The sequence below is a fragment of the Ursus maritimus genome, unplaced genomic scaffold (assembly GCF_017311325.1).
Source record: "Ursus maritimus isolate PB19 unplaced genomic scaffold, ASM1731132v1 scaffold_9, whole genome shotgun sequence".
Taxonomy (NCBI): domain Eukaryota; kingdom Metazoa; phylum Chordata; class Mammalia; order Carnivora; family Ursidae; genus Ursus; species Ursus maritimus.
In genome coordinates, this window is record NW_024427107.1 from 10,535,934 (window position 1) to 10,563,018 (window position 27,085).

General features: G+C 37.4%; 1 protein-coding gene across 2 annotated transcripts in view; it reads left to right on the forward strand.

Moving 5' to 3' along the window:
* The first annotated feature begins 13,604 nt into the window (after positions 1-13,604).
* LOC103677454 (syndecan binding protein) overlaps positions 13,605-27,085 on the forward strand; it is a 37,545-nt gene continuing 24,064 nt past the window's right edge. For both annotated transcript variants that reach the window (XM_040625522.1, XM_040625523.1), the window contains exon 1: positions 13,605-13,741. The gene's annotated coding sequence lies outside the window, so the exon portion shown is untranslated. The remainder of the gene's footprint in view (positions 13,742-27,085) is intronic.

Below are 27,085 nucleotides of genomic sequence, written 5' to 3' on the forward strand. Positions count from 1 at the left end.
GGACTGAAGAATAAAAAAACGGATGCCATCCTGTTATATTTCAAGAGTTCCAGTAAAAACCCTGTACTCTTAGTAGGAGCTTTATTTGTCCTAAACACATGGAATGCTTCATGCTTTTGTGCCTGTGGCATAGCTCAGAGGGCTTCTCTACCTCCCAAAACTCTGGTCAGGAAGCGCCATCTCTGCACTTCTCCCAGAGACGTAAAATTCTGATCATCTACTCACTCTTTCTGAGTATCCTTATCCAGACCTTTGGCTTTAAATAGCAATAGTATACTTAACCTACTTCTCCCAATTTCCTAGGCCAGGCCCAGATCTTGCTCCTGAAAGATTCCTTGCTTATCTTATATGCCTCTTCGACAGATACTAAGTTTATTGTGATGTAGGCCTCCCTTGAAAAGGGTGGGCCTTCATAGGGAAACAACCTCTTAAAATACACGCAAGTGAATACCTACTCTTCTCAAACTATTCCCAAAAATAGAATAGGAAAGAAAACTTCCAAATTCATTCTCTGAGGCTAGTATCACCTGGATACCAAAAACAAATAAAGATACCACAAAAAAGGGAGAACTATAGGCCAATATCTCTCATGAATAAGGATGTAAAAATTCTGAACAAAATATGAGCAAGCTGGGTCCAACAATACATTTAAAAAATCCTACACCACGATCAGCTGGGATCTATACCTGGGATGCAAGGTTATTCGATATTGGCAGGTCAGTTGACATGATACATCACATCGACAAGAGAAAGAATAAAAGCCATATGATCATTTCAGTAGATGCAGAAAAAGCATTCAATAAAGTACAACATCCATTCAGGATAAAAACCCTCTGCAAAGTAGGTCTAGAGGGAACACCTCAACATAATACAGGCCTTATATGAAAAACTGACAGCCAACATCATACTCAATAGTGAAACACTGAGAGCTTTCCCCCTAAGGTCAGGAACAAGACAAGGATGTCCACTCTCACCACTTTTTTTTTTTATGTTCCAAATGTGATGGGTTTATTTTATTTTACTCTGATGCAAACCCAAAGATTCCACTACAACACAGAGACCAATATATTAAAAGTCATGAAAAAGTGGTGTGGGACTCACAGGACATGATATACAAACTGGAGGATCGGGTCATTTCCTTTGTAACGTGACACTACATTGTCGCTGTGGAACACGTTTAAAATAACACTGCGGAACTCAGCGGAAATGTGGCACAAACGTGACAACTTCCAGGCATGCCTTCAAGTCCCTCCCTTAGGATGGACTCACAATTTCTAGACTTCAGTGTGGGGTGGAATACAATTCTTTGGAAGAATAAAAATTTTACACTTTTGAAATTTCACAGAATTTTAAGGCCAAAACATGGTGGGTTCTCTTTACCTCTAGGGACAAATCAGATGCTTTACTCAAAACCACTTTAAAGTTCTAGTTCAAATCCCAACCTAACCTTGTGACCTCCTGCTTTGAAGTTCATTCCGTCCATTAAAGCTGATAGGGTTGGTTTGATGCCTGGTCAAAGAGTCTGAGTATAACCCAGTCCAATCAGGCTGGCATTATTTATTTCAGCAGATAGAGAAGTTCTATAATACAGCTTATATTTAGCTGCAATGCCAAGAGGGGTGTTATTACTGCCGGCCATCCCAGCAAGGTTTATTGATGTTTTAATCTTCTCGTTAACTTTCTGTTAGATAGACCCTCCAAATTCAGTGCCATCATTCACATGAGTGTGCAGCTGGAAGTCTGCAGCCTTGTAAACCAGGCCAAAATTATTCTGTGACAGTTTGGATGTGACTGTGTCAAAACTCACCTGATAGCCAGCAAGCCAACCTTCAAAAGCTAACACAGCCCAGCCATAGATGGTTGGTCCAGAAAAATTATACCAACATTACTGAAGAAGACCTTCAGCATTGCCCTGGTGGAGCAGGCCCTCTGGTCGGAGATATGTGTAACACACCGACTTACTGCGACCTAGGAAAGGCCACCAAGGATGTCTTCAATAAAGGATATGGATTAGGCATGGTCAAAATAGATTTGAGAACCACATCTTGTAGTGGCGTGGAATTTTCTACTTCTGGTCATGCTTATGCTGATACAGGGAAAGCGTCAGGCAACACAGAGACCAAACATAAGGTCTGTAACTATGGACTTACATTCACCCAGAAATGGAACACAGACAATACTCTTGGAACAGAAGTCTCTTTGGAGAATAAGTTGGCTGAAGGGTGAAACTGACTCTTCTCAAATACCGTATTTGTACCGAACACAGGAAAGAGGAGTGCAGAATTGAAGGCCTCTTATAAACAGGATTGTTTCAGTCTTGGCACTCTTACCACTTTTATTCAAAATAGTACTGGAGGTCCTAGCCATAGCTATTACAACACATAAAGAAATAAAAGGCTTTCAAATTGATAAGGAAGAAGTAAAATTCTCACTATTTGCAGATGACATGATACTGTGTATATAAAACCCAAGATCTCTACCAAAAAGCTACTAGAATTGATAAATGAATTCAGTAAAGTCTCAGTTATTGTACAGAAATCTGTTCCATTCCTATGCTCTAATAATAAAGCAGCAGAAAGTGAAAGTAAGAAAACAATCCCATTTACAATTACACCAAATACAATAAAATATCGAAGAATAAACTTAACCAAAGAGGTAAAACGCCTGTATTCTGAAAATTATAAAACACATCTTGAAAGAAATTCAAGACAATGCAAAGAAATGGAAAGACATTCCATGCTCATGGATTGGAAGAACAAATATTGTTAAAATAGCTATACTACCCAAAGCAATATACACATATAATGCAATCGCTATCAAAATACCACCAGCATTTTTCACAGAACTAGAAAAATCCTAAAATCTATATGGAACCACAAAAGACCCCAAATAGCCAAAACAATCTTAGAGGAGAAAAAAAAAACCACAGAGCTGGAGGCATTACAGTTCCAGTCTCCAAGTTATAATACAAAGTGGTAGTAATTAAAACAATATGACACTGGCATAAAAATAGACATATAGACCAATAGAAGAGAATAGGAAACCCAGAAATAAACCCACGATTATATGGTCAATGAATCTTCCACAAAGGAGGAATGAGTAAACACTGGGAAAAAAGTCTCTTCAACATATGGTGTTAGGAAAACTGAACAGCTATATGCAAAAGAATGAAACAGGACCACTTTCTTTCACTATACACAAAAATAAACTCAAAATGGATTAAAAACTTAAATGTGAGACCTGAAAGTATGGTTCCTAGAAGAAATCCTAGAAGATAGCACAGGCAGTAATGGCTCTGACATCGGCCATAGCAACATTTTTCTAAATATATCTCCTGAGGCAAGGGAAATGAAAGCAAAAGTAAACTATTGGGACCACAACAAAATAAAAAGTTTCTGCACAGTGAAAGAAACAATCAACAAAACTAAAAGGCAACCTACTGAATGGAAGATGGTATTTGCATATGACTCATCCAATAAAGGGTTAGTATCCAAAATACGTAAAGAAGTTATACAACTCAAATCCAAAAAACAAACAGTCCAATTTTAAAATGGGCAGAAGACATGAACAAACATTTCTCCAAAGAAGACTTTCAGATGGCCAACAGACACATGAAAAGATGTTCAACATCACTCATCATCAGGGAAATGCAAATCAAAACCACAATGAGATATCACTTCACACCTATCAGAATGGCTAAAATCAAAAACACAAGAAACAAGTGTTGGTAAGGATGTGAAGAAAAAGGAACTCTCGTGCACTGTTGGGAATGGAAACTGGTGCAGCCACCCTGGAAAACATTATGGAGGTTCCTCAAAAAATTAAAAATAGAACTACCCTATGATCCAGTAATTGCACTACTGGGTATTTACCCCAAAAATACAAAAACACGAACTCAAAGGGATACATGTACCCCTATGTTTATTGCAGCATTATTTACAATAGCCAAACTTTGGAAGTAGCCCAAGTGTCCATCAATTGATGAATGAATGAAGATGTGGCATATATATATGTATATATATATATATATATATGTGTGTGTGTGTGTGTGTGTGTGTGTGTGTGTATAGAATGGAATTTTACAAATATTTATAAATATTATAAAAAATAAAATCTTGACATTTGCAATGACATGGTTAGAGCTAGAGAGTATAATGCTAAGTAAAATAAGTCAGACTTGAAAAGACAAGTACCATATGATTTCACTCATATGTGGAATTTAAGAAACAAAACAAAAGAACAAAGGAAAAAAAAGAGAGAAAGAGAAACCAAGAAACAGACTCTCAACTATAGAGAACAAACTGATGGTTACCAGAAGGGAGGTGGGGGGGGATGGGTGAAATAGGTGATTGGGATTAAAGGGTACACTTATCATGAGGAAAAAATAATTAAATAAAATATGCGGTAGGTGAGATATCCTTTTTCTGGCCTTTGTTGCTTTTATTTACTTATTTTATTTTTGAGAGAGAGAGAGAGAACACACAAGCACACTCGAGGGAGGGAGGAACAGAGGGGGAAGGAGAGAGAGAATCTTAAGTAGACTCCATGCTCAGTGCGGACTTGGTCTTGGGGCTGGATCCCATGACCCCGAGATCATGACCATGAGCGGAAGACCCTCAAACAACTTGAGCCACCCAGGTGCCCCAAGTTGTCTTTAATTGCACAGGAAACCTACAGCTTCTCTTGTGGTTTTTAGCTACTTCACCGTGTAACCTTTTTGAAGGCATTTTCAGCGACAAAAAGGAATCCAGACTTATGTTAAAAATTTAACAGGTGGAGTGGTAAGAATGCAAATAATGCAACCAGGTGACAAACTATTCAAGGGTACTTTTGGGCATGGCTACATGAGGAGGCCGAAAAAATGTCTCAACTTACTCTTTGGCCTGGCAGCTGAAATATTCTATTGACAGTGACTATTACAGAACTCTTAAGCTCTGAGTTGTTAAAATGTGAAAACCAATGTGGATCCTAGGACCAGAAAAATACAGTAATTCTAGAATTACAGAAAAATTTCAGTTCCTCGGGCATTGTGCCAGGCATCAAAGACCATTTCAAGCATTGCCCCAGCCCTCAGGAAGTTTCTATAAGATGAAGTAATGATTACACAGAAGAAACAACCAGGAAGAAAAGCAAAGACAAGACCATTTCTGATTACATGTGAAATTACATGGTAAGGACTCTGGCAAGAGCTGAAGGATGAGAGTGCCATCCAAAGGTCAAATTAATACAATTGCCTCATTATCCACACACAAGAGACCAAATGTTTGAAACTATAGTAATTTTCCTTATGAATACAGTTCAGAAATTATGCATTTTCCTGGCCATGTAAATGCGACTAATATGGTTGATTCTGAACATCTGGAACACTTTTGGCCGCGTGGAACTTGGAACAAAGCATGTGGCATCCTTTTTAAGGGTGTGTGCTTTCACAATTTAGGGAGGAATCCCTGATAGAATTCCACAGTTAAAAGCAAATACAATGTTTAATATGCTGTCCTGCGTGGTAGAGGAACACCCAGCTAATAAATGATGGGGCCCAGGGTAACCCAAATGTCAATGTGGAACATCTCCTGTGGAATGTGGATGCATTTAGAGACTTCAATGATTTTGCTTTCTTAATAGAACCCAAATGCTCTTAAATATTCCAGATAGTATTAAAAATTAACTCGAATAAAAGTGGACTCAAAATATTATAGTGTTCCTTTAATGATTGTTGTGGTCACTGATGTAGAAAAACAGCTGGGTCCTCCCTTTTATCAACATGGCTATTTCAAATGGGCTATTGTAAATTCTTGTGTATTACTGATCATTTCTTTATGTTTTCTGTGTAAGAATTAGGTATGAAGTGCATTAAAATATATTTAAATTTTGCTCCTTGTCAGAATTATTCATTATGGTCAGTGAAAGAATATAGAAAATAGAACCTTGAAATAAAGCAAATGACCCAATTGACAATTGAAACGCTTTCTTTTTTAAGTCATATTTCACTCAGTTTGGCTTGCAAATTTTTCAGCAGCCACCTAAAATATTTCTATTTTGTGGAAGGGAGGACTTTCTAAATGCAGTAAAATTTAAGTTTTTTAGGGAAGCAGAATTCAACACACATCATTGAAAGGAGAGTCACATAGCATACTTTAAGTTAATTTAACTATATTTACAAGTTATGCTTAACTTATTGGTATGTCATCCAACCATATTTTTATTACCTATGAAAGGTGTGGCTCATGACCATGATAGAATTTTTAGTACTAATGACCGCTTCACTATGGCAAAATAATCTATGATGAAGGAATTTTAAAACAGCTTTGTAAAAGAGTACAAGAACACTAATTCAAAGGGATACATGCACCCTTATGTTTATAGTAGCATTATATGCAATAGCTAAGATATGGAAGCAGCCCAAGTGTCTCTGGACTGATGAATGGATAAAGAAGATTTGGTATATACATATAATAGAATATTATTCAGCCATAAAAAAAGATGAAATCTTGCCACTTGCAATGACATGAATGGAGCTAGAGTATAATGCTTAGTGAAATAAGTCGGTCAGAGAAAGATAAATAACATGCTTTCAAACATATGTGGAATTTAAGAAACAAAAGAAAGCAAATAAACAAAGGAAAAAATAAGAGAGAGAGAGAGACAAATCAAGAAACAGACTTAACTATACAGAACAAACTGATGGTTGGGGGGATGGTTGAAATAGGAGATGGGTTGAAGAAGTGCCCTTATCGAGATGAAAACAGCGTGATCTATGGAAGCCTCAAATCACTGTATTTTTCACCTGAAGCTAATATAACACTGTATGTTAACTACCTGGAGTTAAAATTAAAGCTTAAAAAAAAGTAGCTTTGTAAAAATTGTGAATACCTGGGAAAATGTTAATTTAACAACAGAAACTATTCATATTTACACATGAATGTTCTATCATAAAATAACCAGTTATACTAAATCCAAACTTAAGAAGTAATATTTATTAAGAAATAATGACTCATTTTTCACAAGTGTCTTTACATTTATTCCTATGTTCTTTTTTTTTTTTTTTTAAGATTTTAAATATTTATTTGACAAAGAGAGAGACAACCAGTGAGAGAGGGAACACAAGCAGGGGGAGTGGGAGAGGAAGAAGCAGGCTCTCAGTGGAGGAGCCCGATATGGGACTCCATCCCAGGACTCCAGGATCACGCCCTGAGCCAAAGGCAGACGCTTAACGACTGAGCCACCCAGGCGCCCCTTCCATGTTCTTTTTCAATAGGGAGCACTCCTTGTGCATTTAAAAAGTGACTGAATTGACAATATATAGTTTATATATTTGTTTTTCAGGAAGAGATTCTTTTAAGTGAGATTCTCCAGAATGTACATAAACAAATTTGTTCCAGGAAAGTCAGCTGAGGAGTGTTTTAAGTGGCGGTTTCACTGTTCAATGAAACATTGTTCATAATCTTGTTGATGTAAAATCCTGAGGAAGGAAATGCGTTCTGGAATGGAAGCAAACATTATAAAGAGTTTAGCGCAGTCTGGTTTGTCATGTGGCTGGGATTTCAAGAAAGGAAGAGGAAGTTGCATAATTCAGTTGAGCAAGTGACCCACAAGTGATCGACTATTTTTGTTCTTTATGGTAAAATTTCATCTTTAGAAATAGCAACAATGCTAATTATGGTAGTACTATTCATTTTTAGTGTTTCAAGGACCTTATAAAGATAAAGTTCTCAGTTCTGAAAATTGAATAAAAATGTATTGTAATCATTCTTATATTTACTCCTACCCATAAGCAACATTACAAACCAGGAAGAGATCCAAGAGACACTGTTTTAAAATAAGAATATTGTACTTTAGGCATAGCATTAAATAGAAAGAGATTTTAGTATGCAGTAATATCTTCGGTTAGGCATACAGACCCTAGCTTGGTAAACTGTTAGAGTATATTCACATTTGTGGATCTGTTTTTGTATCAGACCAAAGTCCAAAGGAAATAACTGCATTAGCATTTATAGCTAACCTGTGATCACGGTTTGGGTCTAAACTAATAAATAATATATTGATCTTACTATGTTTACATAAATATTATTCAAAGATGAGTCACGTAAAGTGATATGATTACATTTCTTTTCTTGGTCAATTTGCCTCATTTCCCCCCCAACTGGTTTGTACTCTGATTTCCTGTTAATTCATCTCCCCTCTCCGAGAAACGGGAATCTCTTGCTATGTTCAAATATGTTACTTTTCTTGGCAACATTCCCCCTAGAGCCCTCTATCATCCAGTTTCAAATGGGATTGCTCCTTTCTGGGCTTCCTGCATAGCTGTCATTCAAGGATCTACCTTCAACACCATCCTTCAACAATGTTCACCTTGCTGAGGCTGAAGCTTCTATGTTGTGGGAACCTCCTCATCCCCCTTTCCTTTTCCTTCTTATATTCTTATTTTTGTGCAGCAAATGCACATTTACGTTGTCATTTACTTTCTGACAAAAAGAGCATGAGAAATAAACTTTATGATTCTTTGTAGTATTTATAAAAATGTCTTCATATATCACACTCGAATGATCTCAGCTGCCTCAGCGTAGACCTCTAGGTTAGAAATCACTTTCCCAACAGTTCATTAAAAGGATGATCCACCACGATCAAGTGGGATTCATACCTGGGATGCAAGCGTGGTTCAATATTCGCAAATCAATCAGCGTGATACATCATATCAACAAGAAAAGACTCAGGAACCATATGATCCTCTCAATCGATGCCGAAAAAGCATTTGACAAAATACAGCATCCTTTCCTGATTAAAACCCTTCAGAGTGTAGGAATAGAAGGTACATTGCTCAATCTCATAAAAGCCATCTATGAAAAGCCTACTGCAAATTTCTGGAAAACAGTGTGGAGGTCCCTTAAAAAGTTAAAAATTGAGCTACCCTATGATCCAGCCATTGCACTACTGGGTGTTTACCCCAAAGATACAGACGTAGTGAAGAGAAGGGCCATATGCACACCAATGTTCATAGCAGTAATGTCCACAATAGCTAAATCGTGGAAGGAGCCGAGATGCCCTTCAACAGATGACTGGATTAAGAAGTTGTGGTCCATATATACAATGGAATATTACTCAGCAATCAGAAAGAACGAGTTCTCAACATTTGCTACAACATGGACGGCACTGGAGGAGATAATGCTAAGTGAAATAAGTCAAGCAGAGAAAGACAACTATCATATGATTTCTCTCATCTATGGAACATAAGAACTAGAATGATCAGTAGGGGAAGAAAGGGATAAAGAAAGGGGGGGTAACCAGAAGGGGAAATGAAACATGAGAGACAATGGACTATGAGAAACAAACTGAGGACTTCAGAGGGGAGAGGGGTGGGGGAATGGGATAGACCGGTGATGGGTAGTAAGGAGGGCACGTATTGCATGGTGCACTGGGTGTTATACACAACTAATGAATCATCGAGCCTTACATCGAAAACCGGGGATGTACTGTATGGTGACTAACATAATATAATAAAAAATCATTATAAAAAATAAATAAATAAATAAATAAATAAATAAATAAATAAATAAAGAAATCACTTTCCCTTATAATTTTGAAGGCATTGCTCCATTGTCTACTGGCTTCAGGCATTTCTGTTGAGAAGTCCAATCCATTCTGTTTCTCAGTCATGAGCACAGGACCTGTTTCTTCTACCTGAGAACCTGTGCATGAACTCAGTCTCTAATGCCCTTTCCTCCTTAAAGGTAGGAAACCGAGGCCGAAAGTACCAGCTCTCTAATCAAATGTGGTTTGGGTGTTTTTTTTTTAAAGATTTTTATTCATTTGACAGAGAAGGCTTGGGAGACAGGGCTCAAACAGGGAGAGCAGCAGGCTCCTGGCTGAGCACAAAGCCTGATGAGGGACTCAATCCCAGGATCCTGTGATCATGACCTGAGCTGAAGCCAGACACTTAATCGCCTGAGCCATCCGGGTGCTCCACCTCGAATCCAATGCTTGGTCTTCCGGACAACCGGCCTCGTTCATGAAGCTATCTAGGGCTTCTTCCCTCTTAGCCGCTTCATTAGCATAACAAAGACACACCTATCACTCCTGAAACTCAAAGGGTTTCCGAAGCTCTGATCCAGGACCTAGGGACAAAGACTAAAAATATATACACACACCACATACTGTTCTCTGGCTTTTGACAAAAGTAATGTCATCGTCTACCATTATGATATCAGACAAAATAGCTTCACCACCCTGTGTTTCACCTACTTACCCTTCTCCTTACTCCCCACGCTCTGGAAACTATTTTTTACTGCCTCTATAATTTTACTTTTTCCATAATGTCATATAGTTAGCATCATACAGAATGTAGCCTTTTTAGACTGTGTGCTTTCACATAGCAATATGTAGTTAAGGTTCCTCCATGTCCTTGCATGACTTGATAGCTCATTTCTTTTTCTTGCTGAATAATAATCCATAGCATAGAGGTACCATAGTTTATCCATTCACCCGTGGAATTTGCTTCTAGTTTGGGGCAATTATGAATAAAGCAGCTATAAATATTCATGTGCAGAGTTTTTTTTTTGTTTGTTTGTTTGCTTGTTTTCAAAGATTTATCTATTTATTTGAGAGAGAGCACAGGCAGGAGAGGCAGAGAGAGAGGGAGAGAGAATTCCAAGCAAACTCCGCACGAAATATGGAGCCTGCCTCGGGGCTCCATCTCAAGACCCTGAGATCACAACCTGAGCCCAAACCAAGTGCCAGAAGCTTAGCCAGCTGTGCCACCCAGGAGTCGCCACGTGCAGAGTTCTGTGTGAACATAAGTTTTCCACTCATTTGAGTAAATATTCATGAGCATGATAACTGGTTCGTATGGCAAGACTATGTTGATTTGTGTAACAACTTCCAAATTATCTTCCAAAGTGGCTGTACCATTTACATTCCCACCGGCAATGAATAAGCATTCTGGTTGCTCCATATCCTCACTGGCATCTGGTGTTGTCAGTATTTTGGATTTTAGCCTTGCTCATAGGTGTGCCCTGGTATCTCCTTGTTGTTTTAATTTGCATTTCTCTAATGTCTTATGCTGTTGAGTCTCCTTTCATACACTTAATTGTCATTTGTATATCTTACTTGGTGAGGTGTCTGTTCAGATCTTTTGCCTAGTTTTAAAATGGGTTGTTTTCTTGTTGTTGAGGTTTCAGTGCTCTTTGAATATTTTGAGTACAAGCCTTTTATCACATACGTATTTGCAAATATTTTCTCCTAGTTTGTGGCTTGTCTTTTCCTTTTCTAAACAGTGTCTTTCACAGAGCCAAAGTTTTAAATTTTACTGAAGTTTAACTTGTAAATTTTTTCTTTCATGGATTGTGTTTTTGTTGTATCTAAAAACTTATGACCAAACCCAAGGTCACCTAGATTTTCTCCAACGTTATCTCTCAGAAGTTTAGTTTTATGTTTTAAATTTAGGTCAATGATTCATTTCATTTTTTTTTAAGATTGTATTTATTTATTTCAGAGTCAGAGAGCGAACACAAGCAGAGAGGAGGAGCAGAGTATGAGGAAGAAGCAGACTTCCTGCTGAGCAGAGCAGGGAGCCCGATGTGGGGCTCAATGCATGGACCCTGGGATGATGACCTGAGCTGAAGGCAGATGCTGAACTGACTAAGCCACCCAGGCGCCCCCAATGATACATTTCAAATTAAGTTTTGCAAAAGGTATAAAGTCTATGGTTAGATTTTTTTTTTTTTGCATGTGAATGTTCAGTTGTTCTAGCACCATTTGTTGAAAAGACTATCCAATTAGCACATTTCTCAAAGATCCATTGAATGTATTCATGTGAGTCTATTTCTGGGCTCTGTATTCTGTGCAACTGAACTATTTTTCTAGTCTTTTGCAATGCCACACAGTTTTGAATACCATAGCTTTATAGTAAGTTTTAATATTGGGCACTGTCCTGCCTGTGACTTTGTTCCTCTTCTTCAGTATTGGTTGGCTCTCCTGGGACTTTTGTCTTTCCATGAAGACTTTAGGATTAGCTTGTTGATGTCCAAAAAATAACTTGCTGAGATTTTAATTGAGATTACATCAAATCTATCAAGTTGGGAAGAACTGACATCTTTTTTTTTTTTTTTTTAATTTTGTTTATTTATTTGAGAGAGAGAGAGACTAAGAGTACGATAGGGTGGAGAATCAGAGGGAGAAGCAGACTCCCCACTAAGTAGGGAGACCAGTGCCGGACTCCATCCCGGGACACCAGGATCATGACCTGAGCCGAAGGCAGTCGCTTAACTAACCGAGTCACCCAGGTGCTCAGAACTGACATCTTGACAATATTCAATCTTCCTACTTATGAACATGGAATATCTTTCCACTTATTTGGATCTTCTTTGATTTCTTTCATCCAAATTTTATAGCTTTCCTCATATAGATTTTGTACATATTGTGTTAGATTTATACCTAAGTATTTCATTTTTTTGGTGCTAATATGAGTGGTATTGTGTCTTTAATTTCAAATTCCATTTGTTCATTCCTGGAAAATATAAGCAAGTAGCTTTTGTATATGTTAACCTTGTATCTTACAACTTTGCTATAATTGCTTATCAGTTTTAGGTATTTTTTTTTTTTGGTTAATTTTTTTTGGGATTTTCTACATAATCATGTCACATATTTATTATTAAAAACAGGTATATTTCTTCCTTACCAATCTACTGTCTAATTATTTTTAAACGTCTAGTTTATCAGCTAGACCATAAACTCTCTGAGGGAGAGTTTTTATCTTGTTTACTTGTCATCTCTTTTATGTTCAGATTTTTATTAGTTTTACCACATTAAATTGTTGTGGCACTAAATAACTTAGCTAGAAATTAAATGCTTCTAAGTTAATGCTATTTTGTCAAGTACTCTATGTTGGTATTTGGTAACTATGGTACCTATAGTAACTTGGTAAACTTGGCTAATTTAGTGCCTCAGTTTCTCTGTGTGCTAACAGGGGTGTTGTATTTATGCTATAGATTGGTGTAAGGACTAAAGACTATATACATCAAGTTCTCAGGACAGTACTTTGAACATAGCCCTCAAGAAATACCGTTTTTTAGTGTTTGCATTAGGATATGGGTTATTACTTTTGTACAGTACCACACATAACCTTGAACAGCCAATGAACTTTCGCTCAGATGGACAAAGAGTAAAAAAAGCCAAAGAAAAAAATTGTAACAGGGAAGGAGTTGAGAAGGATTAGTGGAAGCAATGTTTCTGAGCCTGTGAGTGGAGCGGTAAAGTGAGAGGGTCGAGATGAGTAGGAGTAAAGCGGTGGTAGTTCAAGGCTGGCAAGGAAATCTCCAAAGGATAGGTTCTCAGGACTCTCTTTGTATTGGAGGTGATGGGAACCAAAGGACCTTAAACACAGATGAACACAGTAGAGGGCAGGTGGCACGGCCCTCCCGCACTACCCCTGGGGAAGGTGGAGAAGGTGGGGAGCGTAACCACTGGCAGCGGGTGGGCGGCTTTACCTTACCCAACCCTAGCACTAGCAGGAGTGGCCCACGCCTCGCCCCCCTCACCCCGCCCCCACCCCCGCTGCCCTGTTACCATAGGGACTGGGTCACCTGACCGGGATCCGCGCGCCTGCGCGGGCGGAAGGCGGGGGCGGCACCGTGACGCGCCTCGCGGGCGGTCCTCGGGCGCGCGCGGCTCTTCTGTCTTCGGGTCTCGGAAGTCCGTGCCAGTTACCGGAGGCGGCGGCAACGGCGGTGAGCGGGTCCTTGTGGCCTAGGTGAGCAGCGGTCTGGGAAGAGAGGGGCGCTCAGGCCGTGTCCCGGGTGCGGGGACTAGGGGCAGAGGCGAGGGAGCCACGGGGCACCTAGCGGAGAGCGTCTTGGGCTCAGCGGTTTTCGGGTAGCGGTGGCGACGCCCTCTCCTCAGGGGTCTCCGCGCCCCTCCTGGCTCCCCGCGGGGTCCAGGGCGAAAGTTTGCCCCAGCAGCGCGCCCTGCCTGCGACCCTGTGGGTTTCATGGTCCCGCCCGGGACGGGGGCGAGGGGCGAGGGGGTGGGGGGACGGCGGGAGGTCGGCGGGGTTAGGGACAGCCCTGAGGCCCGGTCCGCGGCGACGCCGTCAGCTGCCGCCTCAGCTCGGACTCGTCGTTCTGGTCGGTCTCGGCCGTTCTTGTTCCTCTTGGCTGAGATCCCTCGGGACCGGCGGAGGAAGAGCGGCTGGCTGTGGCTCGTCACGGTGCTCTGCGTTCCTTGGACTGTACCCAGTCACCTTCCTGGGTGGCTTAATCGGACCGCCCTGGATTTGGAAGGAGGAAGGAGGTGTCTGTCTGTTGAGTGGGCCGAGCCTTGACTTTCTGGAAGGGGGTGGGGAGGGTTTGTTCGCTGCGCGCCTATTCCTGGAGAAGTTGGAGGAAAGGGAGCAACGTTCCAGAAGGGTGTGTGCAGAAGGAAAATCCCTTGAGATGTAATGACTCAGAGTTTTCGTTTCAGGATTTCCTTGTAATAATGGGAAAGTGAAGGCATATTGATGTGGAAAGTTTTCCTTTTCACTGAAGTGGAATTATTTAATCATGGAGTCTTCCAATGTGCCCGTTTTTGAAAGGAATTTCTAGGTTATCTAGTCTGTATATATTACCTGCATACGCATTTACTGTGATTTTTTTTTTTATGTAGTACATTACTTCAGAAGTACATTTGGTTTACCAAACTCTTAACATCTGCGTATTTGAAAGAAAAAAAAACAATTGATTAAAAAGGAAAATTACATTGAAAACAGCTGCAGGCTGTTAGCTTTATCTTCAGTGTATATGTAAGTGATTGAAATTCAGATTTTCCAATCTTTACCTTTTCTATTTGAGGTTGAGGGCAAACGGTTAAAAAAAAAAAGTTGTTCATGTTTTCTGTTACCAATTTAGTTCTATAAATTTTTGTCCTTTAAATGGTACGGAAATAGTATAGATCAAGTGGTTTGTGCCACAGAATGAAAATAAGGAAGTGGAATGTCTTTTAAAATGTTCAGGAAATAGTCCATTATAATACAAATTTAACTTCGACAACATTAATTTTTAGTTATTTTGAGCATTATAAGGATACAAAAATCTTTACCAGAAGAGGATGAGTTTATAAATAGCTGGCAGTTGAATGTACTCATCAGTAAATCCATTCCTTAAATTAAACATGACTCAACTATTTTTTTTTCCTGTTTTTGCCAGATTTAGGTACTTTTTAAGGTAGTAAATGCCACGATTTTCTAAAAAAAAAAAAAATTCCTCTGAACAACTTTAAAATATGTCCTGTATATAGTAATAGTTATATTAGCATTTATTAATTTCTTTCCAAGTGCTGCCAACATTATTTGTATATTTATGAGGAGCTAGTAGTAACCTTTTGAGCAGTAACATGGCTCGAAATGTAAGCAATAAAAAAAGTGTGCAGTGTAGTCTCCTTCCTCTAAAGGTCCTCCAGCCAACCACATTTCCTTCCTATAGGAGCCAGTGTTTTTATGATTCTTAGGTATCCATCCAGGGTTATTTGATACCTATACAAACAAACATATATTCTCCCCCTTCCTCTTTCCTTTTTTTATTGTGGTAAAATACACATAACAAAATTTACCATCTCAACCATTTTTAAGGATGCATTTCATATACATTGACAGTGTTGTACACCATTACCACCATCCATCCTTAACAAACTCTTCATCTAGTAAAATGGGAACTCTATACCCATTAGACAGTAACTCCCCATTCTCTCCTTCCCCCAGCCCTTTGTAACCACCATTATACCTTATGATTTTGACTAAGTACCTCATATAAGTGGGATCACACAGTATTTGTCTTTTTGTGATTGGTGTATTTCACTTAACATAATGTCTTCAAGATTCATCCAGCATGATGCAGAAGTTCCTTCCATTTTAAAGCTGAATAATGTTCCATTGTATGTGTATACCACATGGTCTTGTCCATTTATTTATAGATGGACAGTTGAATTACTTCCATATTTGAGCTTTTGTGGATATTGCTGCTGTGAACATGGGTGTACAAATATCTCTTTAGACACAGATTTTAATTCTTTTGGATGTATACCCAGAGGTGGAATGATGGATCATATGGTAATTAATTTTTTTTTTTTTTTTTTGTGGAACCACCATACTGTTTTCTATAGTGGCTGTACCATTTTATATTCCCATCAACAGTGCATAAGGGTTCCAATTTTTCCATATCCCCGCTAATTGATACTTAAAAAAAATTCCAATATAGTCAACATACAGTGTTATATTAGTTTTGGGTGTACAATATAGTGATTCAACAATACCATGTATCACCCATTGTTCATTAGGACAAATACATTCTTTCATCCCCATCACCAATTTCACCGATCCCCCCAGCTACTTCCCTTCTGGTAACCATCAGTTTGTTCTCTATAGTTGAGTCTGTTTTTTGGTTTGCCTCTTTTTTTCTTCCCTTTGCTCATTTGTTTTTTAAATTCCACATTCCACATATGAATGAAATCGTATGGTATTTGTCTTTCTCTGACTTACTTTGCTAACTTTATCCATGTTGTTGCAAATGGCAAGATGTCATTCTTTTTTATGGCTGAATAATATTCGTGTGTGTGTGTGTGTGTGTGTGTGTGTATGTATGTATGTGTATACATCCCACATCTTCATCTATTGATGGACACTTGGGCTGCCTCCATAGTTTGGCCATTGTAAATAATGCTGCAGTAAACACAGGGGTTCATGTATCCCTTAGAATTCATGTTTTTGTATTTTTTGGGTAAATACCCAGTAGTGCAATTACTGGATCATAGGGTAGTTCTATTTTTAATTTTTTGAGAGTCCATCCTGTTTTCTAGAGTGGCTGCTCTGGTTTGCATTCCCACCAACAGTGCAGGAAGGTTCCTTTTTCTCACATCATGGCCAACACTTGTCTTTTCTTGTGTTTTTGATTTTAGCCATTCTGATAGGTGTGAAGTGATATCTCATTGTGGTTTTGATTTGCATTTCCCTGACGATGAGTGGTGTTGAGCATCTTTTCATATGTCTGTTGGCCATCCGAATGTGTTTTTTGGAGAAATGTCTGCTTTTAAATTGAATTATTCTTTGGGCTTTGAGTTGTTTAAGTGCTTTATATATTTTGGATACTAATCCATTATCAGGTGTGTAATCTGCAGATACCCAGATTTCCCATTCAGTAGGATGCCTTTTAGTTTTGTTGATTGTTTCTTTTGCTGTGCAGAAATCTTTTATTTTGAGGTAGTCCCAAACAGTTCATTTTTGGTTTTGGTTTTCTGGCCTCAGGAGACTTATCTAGAAAAATGTTGCTATAGCTCATGTTAGAACCATAACTGTCTGTGCTCTCTTCTAGGTTTTTTTTATGATTTCAGATTTCACATTTAGGTCTTTAATCCATTTTGAGTTTATTTTTTGTGTATGGTGTGAGAAGTGGTCCGATTTAGTTTTTTGCATGTATCTGACCAATTTTCCCTCAATACTTGTTTTTTTTTTTTTTTTTTTTTTTTTGATAGTAGCCATCCTAATGGGTGTGAGGTGGTATCTCCTAGTTTTGATTTGCATTTTTTTTTAAAGATTTTGTTTATTTATTCAACAGAGATAGAGACAGCCAGCGAGAGAGGGAACACAGCAGGGGGAGTGGGAGATGAAGAAGCAGGCTCACAGCGGAGGAGCCTGATGTGGGGCTCGATCCTACAACGCTGGGATCACGCCCTGAGCCGAAGGCAGACGCCCAACCGCTGTGCCACCCAGGCGCCCCATGATTTGAATTTTTGTAATGATTAATGATGTTGAGCATCTTTTCATGTGTTTATGGCCATTCTTGTATCTTTTTTTGAGAAATGTCTATTCAAGTCCTTTGCCAGTTTTTTTTTCCTTGTTGAGTTTTTATAGTTCTCTAAATATTCTAGATGTTAATCCCTTATTGGATATATGATTTGCAAATATTTTCTCCCATTCTGTGGGTTGCTTTTTTTTGCTCTGTTGATGCTATCTTTTCATGTACAAAAATTAAAAATTTTCATGAAGTCTAGTGTGTCTAGATTTTTTTTTTTTGTTACCTGTACCTTTGGTATCATGTCCAAAGAAATCACTGGTAAATGCAAAGTCATGAATCTTTCGTCCTGTGTTTTCTTCTAGGAGTTTTTATTGTTTTACGTCTTAAGTTTAGGTCCTTTACCCATTTTGAGTTAATTTTTGTAGTGTTAGGTATGAGTCCACCTTCATGCTTTTGCACGTGGATGTCCAATTTTCTCTATTTGTTGAAAAGACTTTTACTCATTGAATGGTCTTGGCACTCTTGTCAAAAATTATTTAACCATATGTGTGAGGGTTTATTTATAGGTTTTCTCTTCTTTTCCATTGATCTATATGCCTTATGCTAATACCCTACCGTTTGATTAGTGTAGCTTTATAGTTGGTTTTGAAATGAGGAAGTATGAGTCTTCCACTTTCGTTCTTTTTCAGGATCGTTTTGGATATTTGAGTCCTTTGAAACTTCATATGGATTTTAGGATGTGTTTTTCTATTCCTGGAAAAAAATTACTGTGATTCTGATAAGGATTGCATTGAATCTTGAGATCACTGTGATCTCATTTTAACAGTATTAAGTCTACCAATCCATGAACATGGGATGTGCTGCATTTTATATATTCTTTTTGATTTCTTGCAGCAGTGTTTTGTAGTTTTTGTTTAAAGATTTCTTTTTTTACTTTAGAGAGAGAGAGAGGGAGAGAGAGCGCGCACGTGCATGTGGAAGCAGAAGCAGGTAGAGGGGTAGAAGGGTAGAGGGGGAGGGAGAGGTTGAGAATTTCAAGCAGACTCCCTGCTGAGTGCAGAGCCTGACCTGGGGCTCAGTCTCATGACCCTGAGATCCTGACCTAGACCAAGATTGGATGCTTAACTGACTAAGCCACACAGGTACCCCTGTAGTTTTCATTGTACAAGGCTTTTACCTGCTTGATTAAATTGACAAATTCATTAATTAATTCCTAAGTATTATTTTTGATGCTATTGTAAGACCATAACAATATTCAGATTGTTCCTTTTTCGTGTATAGAAATCCACTGACTGTACCCTATGTTGCTGAATTTATTAGTTCTAACAACTTTTTTTGTGGAGTCTTTATATTTTTCTAAACCCTAGATATATAAATCAAATAATCTGCACGATCATTATACTTACCCAATTTGGATGCTTGTTATTTCTTATTTTTGCCTAATTCCTCTGGCTAGAACTTCCAGTACTATATTGAATAGAAATGGTAGAAGTGGGTTTCCTTGCCTTGTTCCTGATCTTAGAGGAGAAACAATCAGTCTTTCACCATTGGGTGTTATGTTTGGTGTGAGTTTTGCGTATGTGGCTCTTATTAAGTAGATGTAATTTTCTTCTGTTTCTGTTTTGTTCAATGTTTTTGTTTTTTTAATCATAAAATGGTGTTAAATTTAATGTTTTTTCTGCATCCATTGAGATGATCATGTGTTTTGTTTTTGTTTTTTACCCTTCATTTTGTTCATGAGACCTATTATACTGATTAGTTTTTTTGTATGTTGAACCATGGTATTCCAGGAATAAATCCCACTTGTTGAAAGGTGTATAATCCTTCAGTGTGCTGTTGAATTCCATTTGCTAGTATTTTGAGGATTTTTGCAGTGTTCATAAGGGATGTTGGTCTGTAATTTTCTTTTGTGGAGTGACTGGCTTTGATATCAGGTTAATGCTGTCCTCATAGAATGAGTTAGGAAGTGTTCCCTTCAACTTTTGCCAAATTTTGAGAAGGATTGGTATTCTTTTTTAAATGTTTAGTAGAATTCACCAATGAAGCTTAAGGCTTAGGGATTTTATTTGTTGGGAGATTTTTGATTATTGATTCAGTCTTCTCACTAGTTACAGGTGTATTCAGATTTTTAATATATTTGTGATTTATTCTGGGTAGGCTTAATGTTTCTTGGAATTTGTCCATTTCATCTGAGTTATCCAGTATTTTGGTGTACAATCATTCAGAGTGCTTTCAATTTATTTCTGTAGAATCAATGTGAATATTCCCATTTTCTCACTTTAGTATTTTGAATTTTCTTTTTATGTGTTTGTGTCTTGCAAAGGGTTTGTCAATTTTGTTGGTTTTTTTTCAAAGAACCAACTTTTGGTTTCATTGATTTTTTTTGTTTTTTTTTCTATTTTCTAGTTTATTATCTCTATTCTAATCTTTATGATTTCTTTCTGCTAGCTTTAGGTTTAGTTTGTACTTCTTTTTCTAGATCTTTAAGCTCCCTCTTCCTTGTAACACAAATGTTAGCATGTTTATATATTGCTCTAAAGCACCCTTTGTTTTTCCAGGTAATGATATTTTAGATCCCTTTCAATATTGTATATAGAACTTTCTTCTTTGTTTGAAGTCTTTTGCTATTGCAGTTGGTGCTTCAGTGAATAAGATTTTAAATATGTCACTTTTTATGTGCAAGTATATTTGTGGACTGAAGACCTGGATTGCAGGGTTGGAGGGTATCTGCATTTATAATTTTGATAAGATACTGCAAACTTACTCCGTATGGAAATTGTACACTTCCATGAGTAATGTATGAGTGTTTCTCAAAACCTTACTATCAGAGAGTGTTGTCAAACTTTGGATTTTTACTAGTCCAATCGGTCAGAAATGGAACCCTATAGGTATGAGGAAAATCTTCTCCTTAACAGATTTATATGACCACATTTCACAATGGCTTATGAGAATCTCCCTGGATAATTATTAAAAAGAAGAGTTCCTAAGTCCTTCCATGAAATCTGTGTCAGCCTAGGAAGCTATTTTTAACTACTGCCCAAGTAATTCTGATCTGATGATTAGCCAAGTTTGAGAACCATTGCTCTAGATGACGGTTATGACCTTATCAAAGTGAGTTCATTGATATCATTTATGAACTGTCTAGAATGCTTTTTATTCCTTAGTGTATTATAAAACTTGGTCATCACCGTTTACTGTCTGAGCCCAATGGACACTTCTTTTATTTTTTATATTTTAGTTTATCTTCAGAAAAATTTGCACAAGTGAAGGTAAAAGGGTCAGTTGAAGCACAGTTTTACCAGAAATACAATTTTAATAACTGGAACACAAGAAACCCATGAGTTTTTGTTGTTTTTCTGTTTTTAAAGATTTTATTTATTTAGAGAGAGTGGGGGAGGGGCAGAGGGCGAGGGAGAGAGGATATCTCAAGCAGACTCTGCACTCAGCACGGAGCCTAATGCAGGGCTCAATATCATGACTCTGAGATCATGTCCTGAGCTGAAATTAAGCATTGGATCCTGGCATGCCAAAAAACCCATGTTTTTATTCTGAATTTTCCTGGATTTGAAAGTATATGTAGCTGAAATGGGCAGCATCTTTTTGAGTACAACTAATTGCTCATCAGTTGTCATAAGTGAAATTAGCACATGTATTGTTCCCAGGTTTCAAATATGTTTCTGTTACAGCTTATCATTACTTGTGGTTCTCCTTCATGAACTTGGTTTTCAAAATACAGTACTGATTCTACATCTCAAATACATCTCTAATTCTGTTGTTACCATCTGGTAATTTTTGTACTTGCATTGTCAAAATGCAGTACTGCAAATTGTAATGGTCCGTGATTTTATTGAGAGGATGACCATCTTCTTCTGTATTTGTAGAGAATTTTTATTTATACCTTATATTATAAACACCAATTAGAATAATCAATGTGATAAGTTTTTAAAAATTTCACTATATTACTGTTTCTTTCCAGTCATATTTGTTTAAAGGCCAACCTTCATTTGGCCACTTAAAAGCTATATCAAGTAAATTTTGGTCTACAAATATGAAAGAATATAAGATGGTAACAGTAAAACAGGATCAAGGGACTTGTTTCAAAATATTGCATGGTAAAGTTCTTTTGAATGACTGAAAAGTTTTATTTCTTTTATTAACTACAAATATATTGCTTACTTTTAAATTTGAAATATTTCAGTTAGGATATGGTCTGAAAATGCATGGTCTGTGATTTGCTTATATAATCAATTTCCTCATTATCATAAGAGTCTAGGGTATAGCTACATGTCTTCTGATTTGTCTAATAAATGTTTTCCTCCTGTTTCCTTTTCTCTGCCATCATGGGTGAAAAATGAAAAATTCCAAGTGCTCAAGGAAACTTTTTTAGAAAACAAGCTACAGATAATGTCTTCAGAGTTTGTTCTTGAAAGAGGAAGCAGTACTCTGGGCAATACAAACTGAAGGATGAAAGAATGCAATTATTTCAGTATTGCATCATTCTAGGTGATCTTATTTTTTGTTATTTTTAGTTTTTTAGCATAGTTGCCAATAACTGATGAATTCTGATGTACTAATTTCTGGATTGATGAAATGGGCGTTTCAAGATAGAGGAAAACAAGTTCACTAAAATACCATAATAGACCTTAGATTTATAAAAAAGTTCAGTTGAACACTTATGATATTTAAAAGATAGAGTGATTTTACTATATTTAAAGATTTTTCTTTCTCCTTTTTCCTTTGGAAGCTCTCTAAGAAAGAATAAAAGTCACTAAATAGAACTGCTGAGAAAAGGAACTCTAAAATTAAAATTGAGTCCATTGGACCCTGTTGGAATACAAAGGGTTGAGGGCAGATTTCTGAACCCTAGTCTGCACTTAACGTCGAGTTTCAGTTTCTGGGCTAGGACTCTGGAATCTTTATTAACATTTCTGATTTATCCTTATGGACTTTAAATTTGAAGAAATGCTGTTTTAGGACCTTAAGATGGTTTTTAATTTGCTATCATATGGTAGTATAGTAGTCGTCCCCCCCCCCCATCTGCATGGTCAGCTGTGGTCTGGAAGCTGTAGTAGCCTAACACTAGGTCACAATGCCTATGTCATTCACCTCACTTCATCTCATCATTTTATCGTCTAACATCATCACAAGAAGGGCAGGTACAGTACAGTAAGATGCTTAGAGAGGGAGAGCACATTCATGTAACTTTTGCAGTATGTTGTTTTATTGTTACTAATTTCTTACTGTGCCTAGCTGTATTTTAAACTTTATCATAGTTCTGTATGTATAGGAAAAAGCATAGTACATATAGCTTCAGTTGCTGTCACTAATTCAGATATCCATTAAGGGTCTTGGAATGTGTCCCTTTCTGATTAAGGGGTACTTTAGGTTCCTGATGTTCATTTGTTGGTTCTTGTGCTAATTAAAAAAGTTTTGTACTGCATTATTGAAACTAATTAGGCTACTTATATGTTGAAATAAGGGAATAGTTTGATATGCTGCCTTCCTCTGAAAATAATTTATGGTACTAGAACGTTCAAGCCCTTTGCTGTTGAAGAGTTCCAGGAACATAGCATGTAGTGGCAAATATTTAAAGAAAAATGTGTTCTAAATTTTTTGTCTTACAGAAAAGATACTTTGTTGGTTTACTGTATCATACATTAAGTTGAAACCCTGGAAAGAAACTTTAAGTTGGTGGTAGAGCTGAGACTAAGACTTGGCTTTCCGCCCCCCCCCTCATATTTTTTAATTTTTTAAATGTTTAAAAATTCAAATGTAATAGAGCTATAGTGGATTAGTTTTAGATGTACAACGTAATGATTCTCTGTGCATAATGTGAAATGATCTCAGTAAGTCTGGTTAATACCCATCACCACACATGTTTTTTTCCCTTGTGGTAAGAATTTCTAAGATTTACTCTCTTAGCAACTTTCAAATATACAGGACAGCATTATTAACTCTAGTCATCAGCCTGTACATTACATCTTCAGGACTTATTTTATAAGTGGAAGTTTGTGCCTTTTGACCCCCTTTGCCCATTTTGCCCATCCCTTTCCCTTCCCACCTCCCTCCGACCTCTGGGAACCACCCATCTGTTCTCTGTATCCATGAGGTTTTTTTTGTTGTTGTTTAGATTCCACATATAAATGAGGTCATATGGTTATTCTCTTTGACTTATTTCACATAGCATAATACCCTAGGGTCTGTCCATGTTGTCACAAATAGCAAGGTATCCTTTTTTGTTTTGTTTTTTTTAATGGCTTGAAAATACTCCATTGTGTGTGTTTGTGTAGTCTCACATTTTCTTGGCAAGATTTCCTCTTCTGTTATGGCTGAAAAATATTCCATTGTGTATATATACCACATTTTTTTTTAAATCTGTTCATCCATTTGTGAACACAGCTTGCTTCCATGTCTTGGCTATTTTAAATGGTGCTGCCCGGAACATGGAGGTGCAGATATCTTTAAGTTCGTGTTTTTTCCTTCAGATAATACCTGAAGGTGGAATTGCTGGATCATATGGTGGTTCTTTTTTTAATTTTTGGAGGAACCTCTATGCTGTTTTCCACAGTGGCTGCACCAATTTACATTCCCACCAGTGTACAAGGGTTCCTTTTTCTCCATATCTTCACCGACATTTACTTCTTGTCCTTTTGATAATAGCCATTCTAACTGGTGGAGGTGATAATCTCATTCTTGTTCTAATTTGCATTTCCCTAATGATTAATGATGTTTAGGTGAGCACCTTTTCATATACTTGTTTGCCATCTGTATGTCTTTGGGAAAATGTCTATTTGAATCCTCTATTTTTGAATCAGATTTATTTATTTATTTATTTATTTTATTTTTCTCTTGAGTTGTAGGAGTTCTTTATTTTGGATATTAACTCCTTATCAAGTATATGACTTGGAAATATTTTCTCCTGTTTTGTAAGTTGCTTTTTAGTTTCTTGACTGTTACCTTTGCTCTGCAGAGGTTTTTTAGTTTGACATAGTTCCCACTTGTTTATTTTTCTTTTGTTGCATTTGCTTTTGGTGTTACATCCAAAAAAAAAATCATCACCAAGACCAATGTCAAAGAGCTTATCTATATCTTTTTTCTAGGGGTTTTTAAAGGCCTTAAGTTCAAGTCCTTAATCCATTTTGAGTTGATTTTTGTGTATGATATAAGATATTGGTCCAGTTTCATTGTTTTGTATGTGTGTGTCCAGTTTTCCCCACCATTCATTAAAGAGACTCTGTTTTCTTCATTGTATATTCCTGGCTTCCTTGTCGTAAGTTAATTGACCACACATGTGTGGGTTTATTTCTGGGCTCTCTTTTCTGTTCCATTGAACTGTGTGCCTTTTTTTTATACCAATAGCATACCCTTTTGATTACTACAGCTTTGAAAGATAATTTAAAATCTGGAAGTGTGCCGCCTCTAGCTTGTTTTTCTTTCAAGATTGCTTTGGCTGTTTGGAGTCTTTTGTGGTTCCATACATATTTTAGGATTTTATATTCTAGTCCTTCGAAAATGCTATTGGAAGTTTTATAGAGATTGTATTAAATTTGTAGATTGCTTTGAGAAATATGGACATTTTAACAATATTAATTCCTCTGTGAGCACAGAATATTTTGTCTTTATTTGTATTGTCTTCAGTTTTTTTCATCCTTATGGTTTCAGTTTACAGGTCTTTTGCCTCTTTGATTAAATTTATTTCTAAATACCTTATTTTTTTGATGCATTTGTAAATGGAATTGTTTTCTTAATTTCTCTTTTAGCTTATTAGCGTATAGAAGCAGGTGATTTTTGTATATTGATTTTTTTTATCCTGCAACTCTACTGGACTTGTTTATTAGTTCAGACAGTTTTTTGATGAAGTCTTTAGGTGTTCTATACATAATGTATCACCCACACATAGAGACAGTTTAACTTCTTTCTTTCCAATTTTGATGCCTTTTTTTTCTTACTTAATTACTCTGGCTAGGACTTCCAATACTGTGTTGAGTGAAAGTGGCAAGAGTGAGCCTCCTCATCTCTACATTCCCCCCCATCTTTTATGTTTTTGATTTCATAATTTACTTTATTTTCTGTGTATTCTTCAGCAAATTACTGTACTTACAGTTATTTTTATTTTTGTTTTTTAGCATTCATACTAGTTTTGCAAATGATTGCATCTTTATGGCACTAGAGTATTCTGAATTTTGCAATGTATTTATTTTTAACAGTGAGATTCATATTTTCTTATATTTTTCTGTAATTAGCTCCCTTTGGTTTCTTTTCCTTTTCTTTTCTTTTCTTTCTTTCTTTTTTTTTTTTTAAGATTTTATTTATTTATTTGACAGAGAGACAGCCAGCGAGAGAGGGAACACAAGCAGGGGGAGTGAGAGAGGAAGAAGCAGGCTTCCCAGCAGAGCAGGGAGCCCGATGTGGGGCTATATATACCAGGGCTCTGGGATCACGCCCTGAGCTGAAGGCAGATGCTTAATGACTGAGCTACCCATGCTCCCCTCCCTTTGGTTTTGTAAGACACATCTAGTGGTGATGAACTCCATTAGCTTTTGCTTGTCTGGAAAACTTGCTATTGCTCCTTCAGTTCTGAAGGACAGTTTTACTGAGTAGAGTATGCTTGGTGGCAGTTTTTTTCTTTATATTATGGCACTCCTTTTGGCCTGCAAAGTTTCTGCTGAAAAATGTGCTTATAGTCTTACGGAGGTTCCCTTGTACATAACCTGTTTTTCTCCTCCTGCTTTTAAGATTCCCTCTCTCTCTCTCTGTTTTTTTTTTTTTTTTTTTTAATTTTTGACATTTGGGGCACATGGGTAGCTTAGTCGTTAAGCGTCTGCCTTCAGGTCAGGGCGTGATCCCAGGGTCCTGGGATCAAGCCCCACATCGGGCTCCCTGCTCCACTGGGAGCCTACGTTTTCCTCTCCCACTCCCCCTGCTTGTGTTCCTGCTCTCTCTGGCTGTCTCTCTCTCTCTGATAAATAAATAAAATCTTTTAAAAAAATAAATTTTTGACATTTATTTATAATGTATTTTGATGTGGGTCACTTTGGATTCATGTTATTTGGAACTTTTTGAAGTTCCTGGATCTGTATATCTGTTTCCTTTCCCAGCTTGGGGAAGTTTTTAGCCATTGTTTTGTCAAATAAGTTTTCTTCTGCCTCTTTCCGTCGTCTTCTGGGACCTTTATAATGGGAGTGTTGGTTTATTTGATGTCCTGTTAGTCTCTTACTCTGTCTTCCTCCCGCCCCCCTCCCCCCCGTATTTTGTTGCTCGAATTGGATAGTTCTATTACTCAGTCCTTGAATTCACTGATTCTATATGTTCTACTTTATTTAACCTGTTGT